At 43.8% G+C, this 13614-nt stretch overlaps 1 protein-coding gene across 6 annotated transcripts in view; it reads right to left on the bottom strand.

Annotated features, from left to right (window-relative positions):
- BUB1B (BUB1 mitotic checkpoint serine/threonine kinase B) overlaps positions 1-13614 on the bottom strand; it is a 223788-nt gene that overhangs the window by 82548 nt on the left and 127626 nt on the right. The window contains exons 1-2 of one of the 6 annotated variants that reach the window (XM_074996971.1): positions 13283-13419; positions 9668-9721 (exon numbers count right to left, since the gene is read on the bottom strand). The exons of the other annotated variants lie outside the window; for them this stretch is intronic. The gene's annotated coding sequence lies outside the window, so the exon portion shown is untranslated. Of the gene's footprint in view, positions 1-9667; positions 9722-13282; positions 13420-13614 lie in introns of those variants that run through there. 6 annotated transcript variants of the gene reach the window in all.

Genomic DNA, 13614 nt, shown 5'->3' with positions numbered 1-13614 from the left:
CCAAAAAAGAGCATACAAGTCAATGGGGCTACAGAATAAGTGTTGTAAGACTAAGCACAGAAAGGCTCTGACTCTAATGGAAAGTAGGTAGACTATCTGCACAAAGATGACACAGCATTAACGGAGGTATAAATTTGTGAAAGAGATGGTGTGAGAATGCATGTGTTACTGTGGCACTGAACTGATGAGTAAAATCTGGTGTCCATGAGCCTGATTCTCCTCTTAGACCAGTGTAAGGATTCACTGTAGTCAATACAATCAAAACAAAAACCAGTCAATACAGTTACCCTGCTGTAAAACCAGAGTGAGATAATCAGGCCCTTTATTCCAAATCTTGGAAAAATTACCTTTCTAGTGACATCATAACAATGATGTTTTGTATTTATATAACACTTTTCATCTCTAGATTTCAAAGAGCTTCATAAAGGTGCACAGGTAAAATTATCCTGATTTGTCTAAGATCCCACAGAGGTTCACTAACAGAGCTCAGACAAGAACTCAGGTCTCTTGATTCCCATTCCTTTGCTCTATCCACTAGAGACACTGGGCCTGATTCTCTGATCTCCTACACCAATGACCTCATGTCTGAGTGTTCACAATCATCTCCAAGAAGGCTGACCATCCCTCCCATATTTGGCAGGATGGTCCTGTATTTGGGATGGAAAAAAGGTGTCCCTACTTATTTTTCAAAAGGACTCCACGGGAGGGCCAGTGGCTGCTGCTTCCCTGGGGTTCCTGCGGAGTGCTGGGGACAGCTGTTTCCCCAAGGCTCCCGAGGAGGGCTGGCAGCTGCTGCCTCCTTCCCAGCTCCCCACGGCTTGGTGGAGCTGGGAGGAGGTGCCCCTCCCCCCAGATCTCCCTGTCCCTGTATTGGGACAGGGAGGTATGGTCACCTTATCCCCAAGTTACTATACATCAAGATAAAGTATCAAGCACGAAGGGCTCCAGTGCTGTAAGGTCACTGCATGCAGACCTTTGCTGACTTCAGTGGAAGTTAGCCACGCAGAGGGTTGGTAGGCCTGCTCCCTCACTCCAAGAAGAGCAGCTGTTTATCACTATTTTTAAAGGATTTATACATGTATTTGGGGAGGAACAAATCTTCTACAACCGGGGGCACAGCTACAATTCTGATTCAATACAAAGAAAGCTTAATCTTCCTCCAGTTTTAAAATACACTCTTTTTCTTAGGAAATGGACCACGTGAGTCAGAAGGAACTATCGAATCAAACTGCAAGTGCTTTTGGATTTTTGTCCAAAAAAGTTTGCTTGAAATGTTGCTTGAAATTTATTAAACACAAAGGAAGTAGGATTCTAGAGGTGCGCAGCATCTCAGTGGGGTTTCAGATGGAAGCCATCTTATGTCTCATTTATAATTTCACTTTTTTTTTCAAAAAAATCTTATCTTACAGTAAAGACCCAAACGTTCCACTTTACAATAATGTTGTGACAAAAGCTTGGACCAGTAGACTACTGGAATATTTTTTAAAAGTTTGATATTAGAGGCAGCACTGTTTGTTGAACACAACACAGGGCTGGAAGTCAAACTCCTACATTAATGTTATTTATTATTGTTTATGGTAGCACTCAGACTTTGCTAGATACTTTCCAGACATTTGAGTGCTTACTCCTGGAAGCTCACAATCTGGGGACAGACAGATCCTAGAGACAGGCTAGAAGAAGGGGAAATCAAACCCTGTTTACTGTTTACATCACTGAGTAAGGTGACCATATTTCCCTGGGCCAAATACGGGACACCTTGGGGGTGGCTCCCAAGTAAGTGCATCTCCTAGCTGCCCTGTGCCACGGGGCATTGGAACAGGGCTGCCATCCCATGAGGAAGCTCCCTGGTTGCAGAGGCATTTGCCTTTGGAAGTGGGTGAGGAGCTTGCCAGATGACCCATGCCAGCGGGTGCCAGGGTTGAGGTTGCTGCCCACGGGTGAGGCTCACAGCTTCTCCCCATGCTGCAGGAAGCTGCCAATGGGACTTCAACACTGCTGCTGAGGCTCCCATCTTCCCCAAGCCACAGAGAACCAGGAATGGGGCTGCAGCCTTGCTTTGAGGGGGTCTCCCTGGCTGGAGGGGCAGCTACCCAGGGCCCCAGGTCCCATTAAAATCTTAAAAAGGAGTGGGGGACACACACTACCCCCCCAGCCCAAACATACCCTGCCTAACTAACCTATGGAATGGCCCCCACTGCTGCCTGTCCACGTGGCCATTGAGTACATGCTCCACGTGCTCTACAGCCAGCAGCTGTGGCTGCGCTGACCTGGTGGAAGGGCAGCTCAGCAGGGGGCGTGAATATGGGACAATTAGCCCCTCTATTAAAATAAGTCGGGGTGCCTTCCTAGTGCCTGAAACATGGGACTGTCCCAGCCAAAACAGGATGGATGGTCACCTTATCACTGACTGGCCAAACCACTTAAATTACTTATGATGCATAGATATTAAGGTGACAGGAACCTTACAAAAGGTCAGATAGATACAGCCTATTTTTCAAAAGTGGCCACTTATTTTGGGTGCTCAACTGCAATATCAAAAAACTGAGGCCACCCAGAATACTGAAAATGTAGTCATAACCCCTCTGCTTCAATCTCCTCATTTGTAAAATAGAGAGAAGTGCTTTGAAGAGAGAAAGCCCTAAGTATTACCATTAATCCACAGAATAAAATTGGAAGTGGGCAACTCTCACCTCCATCTCTGGGAAAAAGATTGGGAGAGTAAGGGAAAAGTCATGTGAAAAATGGGAATAGATGGAAGGAGGACACAGAGATATCTGAGAAAGGAAGAAAAGAAAGGCTAAAAGCAGCAGGAGAAAACAGGAAAAGATACAAAAGAGAAAACCTAGGAGAACACTCTAAAGGAGAGAGGGAACGAACAAAGAATGTAAAAACATTTCTGGCTAGAAATAGCCCCTAATGTTAGCTCCCCCCGGCAACCCCATGAGATGCTTTGTGATGAATCAAGTCAGGTGTCTGCAAGCACAAGAGCAACTTGCAGGGAAACCAAATTCCTTCACAAAGGCAGGGAAACTAAATAAACAAATTGTGAGTAACGAAGTGGAAAGAGAAGTTGCTATATTCCTATGGTCATTTGCAATTATCTCTGCCCCCAACATTACCACCTAGCAGTATTTCACTTCTCCCTTTCCTGTCCTGTTTCCTTCGGAATCAGCTCTAACTCTTTGGTCTTTTTAAAGCTCCCTGCCAATGTTTTAGTGGATGCAGCCCCCATGTGCCTCAGCAGCTTTCAGCCTTCCTCAGAACTGTGCAAAAGAGAGAAAATATTTTGTACTTTCATAAGACCTGTCACCAGAAGATCTCAATGTGCTTTTAAATCAGCTTCATTCTATATTGTACCCTGCAAAGGTTTGTAGCATTATCATCAGCCCCATGTTACAGATGGAGAAACTTAGGCACAAAGCGATTAAGTGACTCTGCAAGGTCACACTGCATCAATAGCAAAGCATGGAGCAGAACTTACATCTTCTGATCCCATGGCCCTGTGTGTTAACCAATGGACAGTGCTTCTTCTGTGGGGAAACTTCGCTTCCAGCACTGGTGTTGATTTAACATTTGCATGACAGAGAGGTGGAAATGAAAAGAGAATGAAAGAGAAACAGGCTCAGCGAACCTCTCATCAGATTTAAGGAGGAGTCTCTTCTTGGGTTTTGTAAGAGGATCTCCTCTGTCTCTTTAATAAATAAAGAATTTGGGTGACACAAGACCTTCTTGTCTCCAATGGAGGACATTTTTTCCCTGGGAACCTGAAGCTCAGTTATTAAAAATGAAAATCTGTCTCAGCCTTTCAACCCACTTCCTAGAAACATCAGATGGTATAAAGAGAGGAGGAAGAAAGGAGCCAAAGTGAAGGATCCTTTCCCAGTGAAAGCATTGCTGCCATTGTGATCTCAGCATCAGAACTGCTGCACCTGATTACAGAGGGAAAAGGGTAAGCTATGATCTTTATAAGAAATATTAGCATCTGAGAAATATTCAATTTCCTTTTATATGTATGATATAGTACAGGGGCTGCTAACACGAAGCTTCAGAATAATAATACAAAGAAAAACTTTTTCAAGGACTCCAGCAAATCTGCTGCTTATTCCCTTTGGCCCACATGCGAATAGACCTTTACATGAGAAGAAAAGGCATCATAACGAGTTGGTGAATAAATGCTGTAAACACTAAGGCAGAAGAATTCTGAGATTTCATTGTTGATCTTTTTTTAAATTTTTGTTTTTCAAGTTTATTTTCCAGGTTTGGGGATTTTTTTGGAAAACAGTTTCCTTTAAAAATGTATGGCCTAATCCATCTCACATAGAACTTTAAGGAGAAACTGCAGTGGGAGCAGGATCAAGCACCTATTTTCTGTTCTAATCCTATTGATTAACTGAGAGAAAATTATATTAAATTTACATTGCAAATAGATGGAAAAATATTTCTGGACACAAAAATTCAGAGCGCAAAATGAGAATCTCTCCCTGTGCTCTGCAGAAACAGATTTAGTGTCTTAATAATCAACCCTTAAAACTGATATTATAATAAAACTTTCTACAGTACATAGAGTAAATGCTACAAATAGCTACAAACAATTTTAAAAGGTTTTATGGGGTACTCATAGGTGATGTAAAAAGAGGAGACAGTTTTACATGGAGAAATATAAGGACTGTATCTACAAACTCTTAAGCAAATTCTTCCCAACAGGTTTGCAGGATTGGGCCCATAGACTATACAACAGTCCGGATGCTCTCCTATGTGAAAAAAATGCAGGATCACCACAACAAAAATCAATCCCCCTGACATATTTTCATACACAAGTAGACTAGAAATGTTAATCTCCTGGCAGGTATCAGAGCTAGATGAACCCTTCAGAATATTATTAGCAGGACTGGGCACTAATGATGCAATTTTTACCTTGGTGTCTCACTTCGGTTTTGATTTTATGGTCTTGGGACTTAATCCTGCATGGTCCTGAATACCCAGAGTGCTCACAAACTTCAGTAGGCAATTCAGGTACTCAGCACTTCTCAAGATCAAGCCTCTAGGATTTTATTTTAAATTTTACAAGAAGGGATTGGCAGCAATTCTGTCATTAATACCCCAAAATATATTTTCTCATTTGCAAGTTATCATAGTAAATCTTAAAGCAAATGGTTACTTAAAAAAAAGCAAAATAATACCATTCTCCTGATTTATAAAATGGGCTAACATTTCCTTACCCTAAGGGAGGGGAGGTGGAGTTTAATCTATGAGGACCTGATTCTTCAAACACTCATTTTACACAGTAGTACTGGGACTAATCAGAATGCACAGTGTTAGGCATCCGCGTAAGTGATTATACACAAGTGTTATAAATATGCAAAGTATTAACTATTTTTGTTATCAATTGACTGGGGGGGTGGGGAGGGAAATAGACTGGGAAAATTTAAAAAAATCTAATTAATGGAAGAATGTTTGGGCTCCCACTTTTACAGATCTTCTGCAGGCAAAACTTCCATGTACGTCACAGTGAGGAGTGCAGCATAAGGCACAATATAGTAAGCATTGTTCAAATCAGATGCTTTTAACAAGGTATTTTTCTATATTAAAATATAAAGTGTGTGCAGAGTGCCTCTGACAAGTGCTAAGCACTTACAACTCCACTTTTTAATGTATTATTATTCATTATATGGTACTCAAAGTATGCTAAACATGCTAGGGCCTGATCCACCACTTACAGGCATCAATGGGAGCTCCCAGAGAGCGAGGCCCTAATTCTGAAAACATTTATGCACATGCTTACCTTTAATACTAGAAGTAGTTTATTTGAAATCCCAAGACCATGGTAGCAGTCAACCACTTACATGTTTGCAGAATTTGGGCATAAAATGAATACAGCTTGAAAGACTAAGCCCAGAAAACAAAGAGTGTGAACAAAATCGGCTGCAAGATGAGAAAGGAAATGACAGCTAATAAGAAGTAGGAAGGTAAAAAAAGAATGAGCCAGGTTCAGAAACACAGAAGGTTAAGGCAGGAGATGGGAACAGAAGGAGATAGCTGACAAAGCAGAGGAGGAAGAATAAACTGAAGTTTACATAATAGTAAGTCACTTGTAAACGAATCATGTTCTGATTCCATTTTTTTTCCATAGGTGAAGTAAATGATGAAAACCCCTTACTTGCTATAGAAATCAGTAGCATGCTATAGAAATCTATTCTATAGAAAGTCTCAACAGAATTGAGCCAGTTTGCTTTAGAAAACAGAATTCTACAGCTGAAGCCTGTGTGAACAGGGATGAAAGAAAGAAAAGGCAGGGGAAAAAAATCAATCTGACTGCAGCGGGCAAAGAATGACACGTACCACCGCCCTGACACACACCTCAATCAGAGTCACAGAACTTCCTTCAACAAGTCATTTTTAGGCTTCTCTGTGAGCTTGTACTGTTTCAGAAAGAGGAGGAGAGAAATGTTCAATGGACAATACAAGCTTATGTTTGCCCATCTGACAATGAAAGCTGAGGGCCACTCCTTAGGTCTCATTTACCGGGGGCTCTCTACCTTTCTTGGGACAGAATGAATGGCTTTCCAAGGGGATTTCCATGGCCTGGGAAGAAAGAGTGTTTTTCTTTTGCTGTCAGAAACATTTAAAGAGACAGAAGCCCCCTGAGACTTCTGCCTTTTAAAATGTGCTACATTCAGAAAAAGGCCCAGCAGAAACATCATCTCAGTGTTTGTTTAATCTCAGAATGACTTCATTATCAAATTTGCTCAGTTCAAAGTGTGCAACACTTTTTCTTATCTATCAGCAAGCCAACTTGCACCCAATGAACCCCGCAGTCTAATAAGTTTAGATTGTGTAGGGCATACATGATCAGGGTCAAAATCTGAAAAATCAAGCTAGGTTTTTCCTGCTTCCCACAACACAAATAATAAAGATTCTGTAGTGACAGAACTTATATGGCAATGTTATTGTGAAAAGGCAGTGCACAACAGTAATTTGCCAACCCCAAGCAATCAAAAGCATGATCCAAACCCATCAAAAGAATGAAAATTTCTTAAAAATCATGAGACATTTTAACAACAATAATAATTGGGAGGTAATATTTACCTTTTGATTTCTGAGGGCTTTCAACTACACTTGGATTGTGTTTTCCAGCTTCTCACCATAGTTGTGAGGGCTGACAAGTCCTTACTGTCAATGAAAACTGAGATGCACATACAATCTCTTGATTCTGGTAGGTGAGGTTCTAAGAATAAACACTAAATCACAATACTTGCAATGAGCTCATGGCCGTGTCTACACGAACCCCAAACTTTGAAATGTCCACGCAAATGGCCATTTTGAAGTTTACTAATGAAGCGCTGACATGCATATTCAGCGCTTCATTAGCATGTGGGCAGCCGCGGCACTTCGAAATTGACGCGCCTCGCCGCCGTGCGGCTCGTCCCGACGGGGCTCCTTTTCGAATGGGGACTTCGAAGTAGGCGGCAATTTCGAAGTGCATTTCAGCGCTTCATTAGTAAACTTCGAAATGGCCACACAAATGGCCATTTCGAAGTTTGGGGCTCATGTAGACGTAGGCCATGAGACTTGGCTACACTGATTAATACTATATAAGAAATAATATTTTCACTATGTGACAGATAATAAAGCACCAATAAGTTTGGCCCAATCCAACAGGCACTGCCAACTTAAGGTCTTGCTCCTACCACCTCATCTGAATGGGAGGGCCTGTACTCCTGCATGGAGCCTCACTGAATTGAATGTGGCTTCTTTGGGGCTTGAGGATCCACGCATGAAAAGCAGTTTGCAGAACCGTGGCCCAAAAAGGCAACTTATTCTTCAATTATTTTGAACTGATAGTACTGTCAGCATGGTTTTATAGTAAAATACCATAAATGGCTCTGAAGACACATTATGGAATAAATATGAGCAGTTGGTAAACAAAAACAATTCTTCCACCGCTTTCCTAAGCATCACAGCATTCTGTCACTGAATGATCACTCTCTATTGATCAGAATGGACATATTTTCCTATAAATGTCTCAGGAATACCATCACACATGGTTCCAGATAAACCTCTGTGTATAATATACATGTACATTAATGAGCACAAATTACAGGCAGAATGTCTGTCCCAGGGGGGTCCAGTTCCCAGGTAAAGAGCTTGTCTCAGTGCTATTGTGGCAGTTCTATTAGCAGAATGCAGCAAGGTCACTGGTATAACTTGCCCTCAGTTCACAAATTTCCATTTCAGACTCCCTGTCTCTGTCTTGGTTTCGGTCTATTTACTCGGAGCCATTTCTTAACAATGTCTAATTTCCTCAAGGAATCCCTCTGAGTTCATTCTCTCAGATATGCTGCCATATCTTTTTTTAAAATCACTGAAAGGCACAAATATCCTTCCTGAGCTTTATAAGCCTCTAGCTTGATTATAGACATGAATTTCAGTTACCATACATTTCTGCACAGCAGGGGTTCCAAAACTGCAGCCTCAGGGGATTTGGAGTGTGGCCTCTAACCACCTTTGCCCACAAGATGAGGGTAAAGCAGATTGATACTGGGTTTTTTTACTGCTAACGAACACGCTCACAAGCATTTTTTATCATGTAAGATACAAGGTATGGAAATTGTGGTGCTTTCATTTTTTATTTATATCAATGCACATGCAAACTAGATGTATCCTTCAGGTGTCTGACAAGTTGCCAGTGTCTAGCCATGGGTGTCACAAATTTTGTGCATCTCTAATAAGTAGAAAACTTTATGTTGTTATTTATAGCAGTTTCCTTCAGGCTGTCTGATTTTCCAAGTTGGGGAACTACACTTAATTAAATTAGGATTCAGTACTTTACTGAAAATAAAAGGAATCAGTCTTTCCTCTATCTCACTGGATAAGGATACACAACCCAAGTAGAGGTGCCTTAATCCTTCTGCAGTGAGGAACAGGATCAACCCTTCACTGGGCAAATAAAAGACTACGGAATGGATTTTGGAACTGGACCCATACAGAAATGTATCAGTATTTCTTGGACAGAGTGCACATTGTTACCATACAGATCTGGCAATACCATTTGTAAATAGCCTCCCAAAAATCACTGACAGTCTGGACAGTTAAACTAAGGAGGATCACAAGGCCTGGGCAAGGGAGAATGTTATATTAAGATCTCCTAGTAACTTGCCTCACCTTTCTGGTAATCGGTTCCCAATCTAACCTCTCTCCTGAGTTTAGGTTACAAACCTCAATAACTCTGTGGCAGTCTTGACAGCAATTAACATTACTCAGCAGCCAGCTGGGTTTTTAAATCTCCCTTCCAAGCGATCTTGTTACCTAGGTTTTAAAGACAGCATGACACTGACATTCTGTATCTAGGGGTCTGATCCTGCATTTTTGAAATCAATAGGAGTTTCACTATTGACTTCCAGGAAAGAAGGAGCAGACCCCAGGAAAGCAATCCTACAAGCGGGTGAAACAGTTGCAAACTTTTGACTGTCTCCTAAATCCGAAAGTGTTTTCCTGTCTGATTTTGACATTGTTATGGGAAGCAGAGGATGGAGGGGGATTGTCTAAAGATACTTGCTGAGACATTTTCCTCACAAATTAACCTCCTTTTCCCTCCTAATATTTTTTTTTTGTTTTGCTGTAAATATGCGTTAGGTATCACAGTAGTGTATTGCAACATCTCTCTTACCCTACTACTGGAGCACTCAGAGTTCAAAAGCCATGAAGACAGTCCCCATGTCACCTAAAACAAAAACAAACATTGGGTTTTTGTTTTTGTGTGTGTGGACTCTCACATCAGTTTCAAACCCAGCCAAGTTCCCAGCTCATCTGTTATAAGATCTCTGGTGTCAGGGGGTATGTCTACACTACACAGAAGTTCGATTTTGTGCGCCTGACAGAGATGCACAAAATCAAACTCTTAGGGGTTGGCAGTCAACCCCCATACTCCTCAATATCGTGAGGAGTAAGGGAGGTCACTAAGAAAGTTTTGAAGTCCACAGGGTCTTTTTGAAAAGGGCCCCGTGTAGATGAGCTGCCCGTGATCGAAACGCAGCACTTTCGAAGTGCTGTGGCTGGCAGCATGCTAATGAGGTGCTGAATATTCATTTCAGTGCCTCATTAGTATTCTCTGATTTGGCCATTAGCATGGCTATTTTGAAATTTTGGCCAAGTGTGGCCACAGCCAAGTTGAGAAACCATATTCTTGAGTAGAGCAGTGTAGCTGGGAGGCAACACTGTCAGTTGAGAGGGCACTGCACAAGCTTTGTCAGGAGACCTGCAATTTCTTCCCAGCTCTGCAGCTGACTTGCGGTCCTACATCACTTGCCATCCTCTGTCTGTTTAGATTGAAAGTTCTTAGGGCAGGAGTTGTCTGTTACTACCTGTCTAGACAGCACCTGGAACAATGGGACTTTGTTCTTGGTTGATGTAACTAAGTGCAATACAAATAGTAGCAGTACAAATACTAACAACTTTAAATGACTCAAGTAGTAGGGCAGAGGTGGGGAATCATTTTTGTGTTGGAGGGCCACTGACCCACAGAAAAATCAGCTGGGGAGAAGCAAAAAACCACCCACAAAACCGTCACTGATGCAGCCCCTGACTGAGACATCTCATCCCGCTCATGCTCCAAATACCACAGACAGAGAAGAGGACTGAGGTTCAGGGCTTCCGCCAGGCCAGATTAACTCTTCTTGGGGCCCAAGGTGGGACCAAACATAGGGTGTTCAGGATTCAGTGTGTGGGAGGGGACTGCCAAGAAGCAGGCATGGGGTCTGGGTGGGAGATAAGGTGCATAAATGGGCTGGGGGCAGCAGTGGGGGGGTATCAGAGCAGGCTGGAGGTGGGGGTCTGGTAGGAAGGAGGGTGCAGGAACAGGCTGAGGGTTGGAGCCTGGGCAGGAGGAGGGAAGGAGCAAGCTGGGGGAGTCTAGGGCTGTGTCTACACATGCCCCAAACTTCGAAATGGCCATGCAAATGGCCATTTTGAAGTTTACTGATGAAGCGCTGAAATGCATATTCAGCGCTTCATCAGCATGCGGGCGGCAGCAGCACTTCGAAATTGATGCGCCTTGCAGCCGCGTGGCGCATCCAGACGGGGCTCCTTTTCGAAAGCATGCCACCTACTTCAAAGTCCCCTTATTCCCGTGAGCTCATGCTAATAAGGGGACTTCGAAGAAGGTGGCGTCCTTTCGAAAAGGAGCCCCGTCTGGACGTGCCGCGCGGCGGCAACGCTCGTCAATTTCGAAGCGCCGCTGCCGCCCGCATGCTAATGAAGCGCTGAATATGCATTTCAGCGCTTCATTAGTAAACTTCGAAATGGCCATTTGCATGGCCATTTCGAAGTTTGGGGCACGTGTAGACGTAGCCTAGATGACAGGGATGGGCATTTACCTCCATGTATCACTGCTGCCGCCCACTACTGGGAGAAGAAGTAGGTCTGTCCCATGAAAGCTCATCACCTAATACATCTATTTTGTTAGACTTTAAAGTGTTGCATGACTGCTGTTTTGTTTTGCTACTCACTAAAGTAAGTTTTAAAAATACAGACTAACATGGCTATCTCTGTGTCGCTATTCTTCCTTTGGGAAATTATTCAGCACTATAAGAGATGATATTCTTAAGAATTTTCTTCCTGATGTTCAACAGAGATCTGACTTTGGTTTAATTTCATGTCACTGTTTTGTTTTGGGGGTTTTTGGCGGGGGGGGGGGTTTGAGCATTTTTTCCATGATTCTTAAAGCACAGTAATATTTACTATTTCTTTTGTGTGTGTGTTTCTTGTAATTTGGTTGTATGACATTTCCATTAAAAATCTCTCTCTTCATGGTGAAAGCTTCTTAAGGAATTCCCAGATATCTCCACGAGGTACAGAACAGGAGGGCCAGCCTTATTTTTCACCCCACCCTCCCCGCTCAATGTACAGATGACATACAGGCTTTCCAGGGGAACTGCAAAATATGGCAAGTCTAATTCTATGTAAACATTAGTTTTACACTGTAAAGAGCAAGATGAGGCCTGGCATGTATTAATTGCTTGCATCCCACGAAAGCTAATTGACTTTCAGGCAGTTACCTTTTCTGAATGTGTAGACTGGCTAGGATCAGAGACAAAGGAAATGGAACCCTTTGCACACTGACTTGAGACCCCAGAAGTTGCATTTTGTACTATGCAGCATATTTGGAGAGACTGAGTGCCTATTCTCAGTTTAGCCCTTTGCTCCCCAATCAAGCAGGTGGTTGGAATGTCAGTGGGTATGTTATAGAGAGAGCACCCCGGCCTCCCTTGTGTCTGGGAGCTGGAGGGAGATACTGGCCACTTTTGGGAGCCTCATGGAGCCCACAGCTGCAGCCAACCATACTTTTAACAGCAACTGTGCTGACTGGAGCTGCCAGGGTCCCTTTTTTAACTTGGTGTTTTGGTCAGAAGCTGGATGCCTGGCAGTCCTAGCTGCACACCAGACTTACTCAAGTGTGCCACCATTTACACCGGGAACAAGGGAGACCGCCCCCCCGCCCAAGGGAATGCAGCAGTAGTCTGAAGCTGCCTTTCCCCAAACTTTGCTATGCTGACCCCATTGAAGGATTGGAGTACCAGAGAACTAGTCCCTAATTCCTATCTTTGGCTAGAAAGCTCTGCTAAGATTGGATTGATTCATACGGCACAGGCCTTCTTCTGTCCTGATATAAAGGAGGTCAAAGGACCTAAAAGAAAAGCACCACATATGGGAAGGCCTTTAATTACCTCCTCCAAAGACCTGCACATTGTTCCTCACTAGAGGTTTGTAATTTTCCACTGGAGGCCCTTGCTGCCAATGGACAAAAGTACTCCAGGTGTAATATCAAACAAGTAGGCTGCCCTATGGAGAAACACACAGGGGCTCAGCTGTTATTCCAGCCTGGTACAAGGAAAGGGTGTGTGTGTGTTGGGGGCGGATGGGCAGGGAGGGCTGGGTGAGTGACTCAGGCCAGAGCCATAGCAGGGAAGATTAGAGGAGCTTGGACCAACTACATGTGGCACCATTTTCCCTTTGGGAAATAGTCACCCTATACCTCAAGCCACTATCCCTTTTTAGAAAGCTTGGCTCTGACTTTTTGATGCCTCAGTTTCCCCACCTGTAAGAATGGGAATTTTATGCAGCTGGCTCCAAGGTATTGCCATTGTTGCGGCACCCCTCGCCGCTTGATGACAGCCCCTAATCTCTGCTCCATAAGCCAAGCCATGAAAGAAAAAGAAGGTCTAGTACCCACCCCAGGACTGCCCCCGGCCGTCCCCGTTCCACAAGGAACCCATCGGGCGCCCACCTTAGCGTAGTTTCAGCGCGCACTTCCCTGCTCTGCTTGCGCACCCGTCGGGGGAGTGAAGGGCTGTGGCAAAGGCTGGGCCGGGCCTGCCCCCTCAGGCTAAGTGCGCAGCAGCATACGGCCGGCCGGAGCCTTGCTTGTGCCTCGCGCGCCGCAGGAGGGGCTGCGGGTGTACTAGCTTGGCACGCTCATGACTATCCCCGCTGCTGTGGCACGGGTGGGGGGGGGACTCTCCTCCTATTGGCTGGCTATCAGGTCGCGTCACTTGGGGGCGGGGCTTCTATCAGCTGTTTGGGGGATGCCAGGAAGCAATTGTATTTTGGAAACAATAC

Source organism: Carettochelys insculpta, chromosome 6 (genome assembly GCF_033958435.1).
Source record: "Carettochelys insculpta isolate YL-2023 chromosome 6, ASM3395843v1, whole genome shotgun sequence".
NCBI classification, from domain to species: domain Eukaryota; kingdom Metazoa; phylum Chordata; order Testudines; family Carettochelyidae; genus Carettochelys; species Carettochelys insculpta.
The sequence above is the reverse complement of the archived record's forward strand: the minus strand, read 5'-3'. Positions and strand labels throughout refer to the sequence as shown.